At 29.8% G+C, this 7,344-nt stretch overlaps 1 long non-coding RNA gene across 1 annotated transcript; it reads left to right on the forward strand.

The window, feature by feature from the left end:
- Positions 1-321: 321 nt before the first annotated feature.
- LOC146993064 (uncharacterized) lies at positions 322-2,784 on the forward strand. Its single transcript, XR_015038593.1, has 2 exons — positions 322-449; positions 2,695-2,784. It is a non-coding gene; the product is annotated as an uncharacterized LOC146993064 (long non-coding RNA).
- Positions 2,785-7,344: the final 4,560 nt, after the last annotated feature.

Genomic DNA, 7,344 nt, shown 5'->3' on the forward strand with positions numbered 1-7,344 from the left:
TCGAAGATCATTATCCCTTTCATTCTGTGTATCCGTAATAGCTGTCTAATTTTTTTTTCTTTTATTGTTCATGTTGTACCCATACATTAAAATCCACCTTCGCTTACTGTACTTTTGTCGTATTAGGAAAATCATTTGCTTTTCTATAGACTGCAGTCATTATTTTAGTAACAATGTAGCACATTGCTAGAATTTAAATTAAAGAAGGCTACTTTTGAAGTTTTATATATTAAGAAAGAATATTAGATATTTCTGTGTGTGTATAATTATTCTTTAATTTCAAAGTAGTTAAAATCTAATGATTCCTTTTCCCCTCCTTGGCCTCTTCTAGTGTAATTTGTCATCATTTTTGTGCACTCTTGGATTGCAGAACATGATATCATGAAAGAAAAAGAACAAAGATGAAAAGAATGGAGAAATAGTGCAGAGCAAAAAGATATCTGTGGCTGGTAATTCTTGTTTTATATTAACTTTATTTTCACTAGAAATGCTTGAATGTTATAATTTGTACACTGCATTTCTTCTGCGAGTTTTTCTTTCCCTCTGTTACATGCCATGTTATGGCTAAATCCATGCAGTCGTTCGGATGTTTGTTTGTTATCCTGTATCTGAACATTGATTTTTAACAAGTTCGTTGTTGAAAATCCTCTTTCACATCTTTTAGTACATCGAAAGCAGAAATTTATCTGTTTAAAAGTTTAACAGGTCATGATTTTTCTGATCTAGGACTATTCAAATGGCTTTTTGTGATATTCTTGATCTTAATTAGGATGAAAATCAATTACTTCCATTTTAGATCAGTAGAATTGTTATTTAACCTATTTGCAATCTTTTACCATTTTTCTTAAATACTAGTATTATGTAATGGGTTTGAAGTGAATGAAGTAGTTGGCCTAATTTTAAATACACTCAAAACATCTAATTTAGAAACTAACTTAAGCATATTTCACGCTTTAGTTCTCGAGATTTTCAAAGTGGCAAAACGTACATTACATTATGGTAAAAATGTATATTCCTTATATTTGTGTAATATTTTCACAAAATTAATTTGATTTAAAATGAATTTATAAGACCTTTAATTCAAAGACTTTAGTTTAGTTCTCTCCTCCCGCTCAAGTTTAAGATTTAGTTATTATGTCTGTAAGAATGGCTAAATCGTAGAACCAGGTATGTTCAATAATTTCTTCATAAGTTTCGTTTCTGGATTTTTAAAATTCTTCTATGAAACTTTTGTAACAAGAGCTGGGATAGAACCTAGGCAGCCAGACAGAATGTCCCTTCCCTGAGTGAAAATTTCTATCACTTCATTAAAAGTGACCTTATAATATTTCAGAATAAACCCTCGTAACACTAATAAATGTATATAGATTTCTTTTAATGTTAATGTAATGCGTGTTTTGTTCTTACAATATTTTGAGCTATTATATTACTAATTCTGTATGTGAATTAAGGCAGTTTAATGTAGAATACCTGCTTCAGTGCTAAAAGTAAAGTATTTGAATTATGTTTTACCATTCATCTTTTTTCAGACGTAGGTTCTATAATACACTTTACGGAATTCCTCTTTATTGGACATCTCGCATAGCTGACAAAATTTCATTCCTATGTTTAGTTTGTATAGTACAATACGTTGAGCATCCGAACATTAGTATATGACTTTGATTCCTTTTAAAGAAAAAGAGTATCTTAGTTTTCTTTAATTTTTGCTCAAAATTTTAGTATGTAGGTAATTACAATAGTGCTTCCAGAAAATAGCATTTAAATTTTTTGCATCATTTCAAATTGCTGTATCATTCAGTGGCATTTGATGTGTCTTGGCTTGGTGTATTAAAGCTGGGCTCGAACCCTGACAGCCAGTCAGTATGTTCTTTCTCTGACTGAAATAGTGCTATAATTTCATTAAAGTGACGTAATATTTCAGGATAATTTCTTGTACATTGGACTAAGCGTTCCTCTCTCATGGATAAGAGTACCTAAGTAAAGAACTTAAAAATACAAACGGTTCTTACGTTAAAATTCTCAATGAAATATTTCTTTTATGGTTTATGACTTTTGTTTCCAAGATGTTCTTGGAAATCTGTTTTTAGAAATGGTGTTTTTGAGCCCTTTCTAAAAAAAAATTCTATAAAAATATATGTATATATATATGTATAGCTCTTTTAATGTTAATATATTACGAGTTTGATTCTTACTCTTTTTTGATCTGTTATGTCACTAATTATGTGTGTGAATTAAGATTTTTAATATATAACACCTGCTTCAAAGCTAACACTAAAGTTTATTTTGTTTATTTGTCATTTAAAATTACCTGCTTCTTGTCTTTTGGTGCCAACTTTTTACCAGCACTGAAATTATTTACTCTTCTCGAAGATCATTATCCCTTTTATTCTGTGTATCAGTAATAACTCTCTAATTTTTTTTCTTTCATTGTTCATGTTGTACTCTTACATTAAAATCCTCCTTCGCTTACTGTACTTCTGTCGTATTAGGAAAATCATTTGCTTTTCTATCGACTGCAGTCATGATTTTAGTAACAATGTAGCACATTGCTGGAATTTAAATTAAAGAAGGCTACTTTTGAAGTTTTATATATTAAGAAAGAATATTAGATATTTCTGTGTGTGTATAATTATTCTTTAATTTCAAAGTAGTTAAAATCTAATGATTCCTTTTCCCCTCCTTGGCCTCTTCTAGTGTAATTTGTCATCATTTTTGTGCACTCTTGGATTGCAGAACATGATATCATGAAAGAAAAAGAACAAAGATGAAAAGAATGGAGAAATAGTGCAGAGCAAAAAGACATCTGTGGCTGATAATTCTTGTTTTATATTAACTTTATTTCCACTAGAAATGCTTGAATGTTATAATTTGTACACTGCATTTCTTCTGCGAGTTTTTCTTTCCCTCTGTTACATGCCATGTTATGGATAAATCCATGCAGTCGTTCGGATGTTTGTTTGTTATCCTGTATCTAAACATTGATTTTTAACAAGTTTGTTGTTGAAAATCCTCTTTCACATCTTTTAGTACATCGAAAGCAGAAATTTATCTTTTTAAAAGTTTAACAGGTCTCAATTTTTCTGATCTAGGACTATTCAAATGGCATTTTGTGATATTCTTGATCTTAATTAGGATGAAAATCAATTACTTCCATTTTAGATCAGTAGAATTGTTATTTAACCTATTTGCAATCTTTTACCATTTTTCTTAAATACTGGTATTATGTAATGGGTTTGAAGTGAATGAAGTAGTTGGCCTAATTTTAAATACACTCAAAACATCTAATTTAGAAACTAACTTAAGCTCGATGAGATTTTTCAAATGTTTGTTTCAGTTTTCTTATATTTCACGCTTTAGTTCTCGAGATTTTCAAAGTGGCATAACGTACATTACATTATGGTAAAATGTATATTCCTTATATTTGTGTAATATTTTCACAAAATTAATTTGATTTAAAATGAATTTATAAGACCTTTAATTCAAAGACTTTAGTTTAGTTCTCTCCTCCCGCTCAAGTTTAAGATTTAGTTATTATGTCTGTAAGAATGGCTAAATCATAGAACCAGGTATGTTCAATAATTTCTTCATAAGTTTCGTTTCTGGATTTTTAAAATTCTTCTATAAAACTTTTGTAACAAGAGCTGGGATAGAACCTAGGCAGCCAGACAGAATGTCCCTTCCCTGAGTGAAAATTTCTATCATTTCATTGAAAGTGACCTTATAATATTTCAGAATAAACCCTCGTAACACTAATAAATGTATATAGATTTCTTTTAATGTTTATGTAATGCGTGTTTTATTCTTACAATATTTTGAGCTGTTATATTACTAATTCTGTATGTGAATTAAGGCAGTTTAATGTAGAATACCTGCTTCAGTGCTAAAAGTAAAGTATTTGAATTATGTTTTACCGTTCATCTGTTTTCCAACGTAGGTTCTATAATACAATTTTCGGAATTCCTCTTTATTGGACATCTCGCATAGCTGACAAAATTTCATTCCTATGTTTAGGTTTTATAGTACAATACGTTGAGCATCCGTACATTAGTATATGACTTTGATTCCTTCTAAAGAAAAAGAGTATCTTAGTTTTCTTTAATTTTTGCTCAAAATTTTAGTATGTAGGTAATTACAATATTGCTTCCAGGAAACTGCATTTAAATTTTTTGCATCATTTCAAAATGCTGTATCATTCGATGGCATTTGATGTGTTTTGACTTGCTGTATTAATGCTGGGCTCGAACCCTGGCAGCCAGTCAATATGTTCTTTCCCTGAGTGAAATATTGCTATAATATCATTAAAGTGACGTAATATTTCAGGATAATTTCTTGTACATTGGACTAAGCGTTCCTCTCTCATGGATAAGAGTACCTAAGTAAAGAACTTAAAAATAGAAATAGGTTCTTACGTTAAAATTCTGAATGAAATATTTCTTTTATGGTTAATGACTTTTGTTTCCAAGATGTTCTTCGAAATCTGTTTTTGGAAAGGTGTTTTTAAGCCCTTTCAAAAAAAAATCTATAAAAATAATTCTATGTATAGCTATTTTAATGTTAATATATTGCAAGTTTGATTCTTACTCTTTTTTGATCTGTTATGTCACTCATTCTGTGTGTGAATTAAGATTGTTTGATATATAACACCTGCTTCTGTAGAGCTAACAGTAAAGTTTATTTTGTTTATTTGTCACTTAAAATTACCTGCTTATTGCATTTTGGTGCCATCTTTTTACCAGCGCTGAAATTATTTACTCTTCTCGAAGATCATTATCCCTTTCATTCTGTGTATCCGTAATAACCATCTAATTTTTTTTTTCTTTTATTGTTCATGTTGTACCCATACATTAAAATCCACCTTCACTTACTGTACTTTTGTCGTATTAGGAAAATCATTTGCTTTTCTATCGACTGCAGTCATGATTTTAGTAACAATGTAGCACATTGCTGGAATTTAAATTAAAGAAGGCTACTTTTGAAGTTTTATATATTAAGAAAGAATATTAGATATTTCTGTGTGTGTATAATTATTCTTTAATTTCAAAGTAGTTAAAATCTAATGATTCCTTTTCCCCTCCTTGGCCTCTTCTAGTGTAATTTGTCATCATTTTTGTGCACTCTTGGACTGCAGAACATGATATCCTGAAAGAAAAAGAACAAAGATGAAAAGAATGGAGAAATAGTGCAGAGCAAAAAGACATCTGTGGCTGGTAATTCTTGTTTTATGTTAACTTTATTTCCACTAGAAATGCTTGAATGTTATAATTTGTACACTGCATTTCTTCTGCGAGTTTTTCTTTCCCTCTGTTACATGCCATGTTATGGCTAAATCCATGCAGTCGTTCGGATGTTTGTTTGTTATCCTGTATCTGAACATTGATTTTTAACAAGTTCGTTGTTGAAAATCCTCTTTCACATCTTTTAGTACATCGAAAGCAGAAATTTATCTTTTTAAAAGTTTAACAGGTCATGATTTTTCTGATCTAGGACTATTCAAATAGCTTTTTGTGATATTCTTGATCTTAATTAGGATGAAAATCAATTACTTCCATTTTAGATCAGTGGAATTGATATTTAACCTATTTGCAATCTTTTACCATTTTTCTCAAATACTAGTATTATGTAAAGGGTTTGAAGTGAATGAAGTAGTTGGCCTAATTTTAAATACACTCAAAACATCTAATTTAGAAACTAACTTAAGCTCGATGAGATTTTTCAAATGTTTTTTTCAGTTTTCTTATATTTCACGCTTTAGTTCTCGAGATTTTCAAAGTGGCAAAACGTACATCACATTATGGTAAAAATGTATATTCCTTATATTTGTGTAATATTTTCACAAAATTAATTTGATTTAAAATGAATTTATAAGACCTTTAACTCAAAGACTTTAGTTTAGTTCTTTCCTCCCGCTCAAGTTTAAGATTTAGTTATTATGTCTGTAAGAATGGCTAAATCGTAGAACCAGGTATGTTCAATAATTTCTTCATAAGTTTCGTTTCTGGATTTTTAAAATTCTTCTATGAAACTTTTGTAACAAGAGCTGGGATAGAACCTAGGCAGCCAGACAGAATGTCCCTTCCCTGAGTGAAAATTTCTATCATTTCATTAAAAGTGACCTTATAATATTTCAGAATAAACCCTCGTAACACTAATAAATGTATATAGATTTCTTTTAATGTTAATATAATGCGTGTTTTGTTCTTACAATATTTTGAGCTATTATATTACTAATTCTGTATGTGAATTAAGGCAGTTTAATGTAGAATACCTGCTTCAGTGCTAAAAGTAAAGTATTTGAATTATGTTTTACCGTTCATCTGTTTTCCAACGTAGGTTCTATAATACAATTTTCGGAATTCCTCTTTATTGGACATCTCGCATAGCTGACAAAATTTCATTCCTATGTTTAGGTTTTATAGTACAATACGTTGAGCATCCGTACATTAGTATATGACTTTGATTCCTTCTAAAGAAAAAGAGTATCTTAGTTTTCTTTAATTTTTGCTCAAAATTTTAGTATGTAGGTAATTACAATATTGCTTCCAGGAAACTGCATTTAAATTTTTTGCATCATTTCAAAATGCTGTATCATTCGATGGCATTTGATGTGTTTTGACTTGCTGTATTAATGCTGGGCTCGAACCCTGGCAGCCAGTCAATATGTTCTTTCCCTGAGTGAAATATTGCTATAATATCATTAAAGTGACGTAATATTTCAGGATAATTTCTTGTACATTGGACTAAGCGTTCCTCTCTCATGGATAAGAGTACCTAAGTAAAGAACTTAAAAATAGAAATAGGTTCTTACGTTAAAATTCTGAATGAAATATTTCTTTTATGGTTAATGACTTTTGTTTCCAAGATGTTCTTCGAAATCTGTTTTTGGAAAGGTGTTTTTAAGCCCTTTCAAAAAAAAATCTATAAAAATAATTCTATGTATAGCTATTTTAATGTTAATATATTGCAAGTTTGATTCTTACTCTTTTTTGATCTGTTATGTCACTCATTCTGTGTGTGAATTAAGATTGTTTGATATATAACACCTGCTTCTGTAGAGCTAACAGTAAAGTTTATTTTGTTTATTTGTCACTTAAAATTACCTGCTTATTGCATTTTGGTGCCATCTTTTTACCAGCGCTGAAATTATTTACTCTTCTCGAAGATCATTATCCCTTTCATTCTGTGTATCCGTAATAACCATCTAATTTTTTTTTTCTTTTATTGTTCATGTTGTACCCATACATTAAAATCCACCTTCACTTACTGTACTTTTGTCGTATTAGGAAAATCATTTGCTTTTCTATCGACTGCAGTCATGATTTTAGTAACAATGTAGCACATTGCTGG

The sequence above is a fragment of the Stegodyphus dumicola genome, chromosome X1, assembly GCF_044657685.1.
Source record: "Stegodyphus dumicola isolate Sdum_Otavi_A_Nest chromosome X1, ASM4465768v1".
Classification (NCBI taxonomy): Eukaryota; Metazoa; Arthropoda; class Arachnida; order Araneae; family Eresidae; genus Stegodyphus; species Stegodyphus dumicola.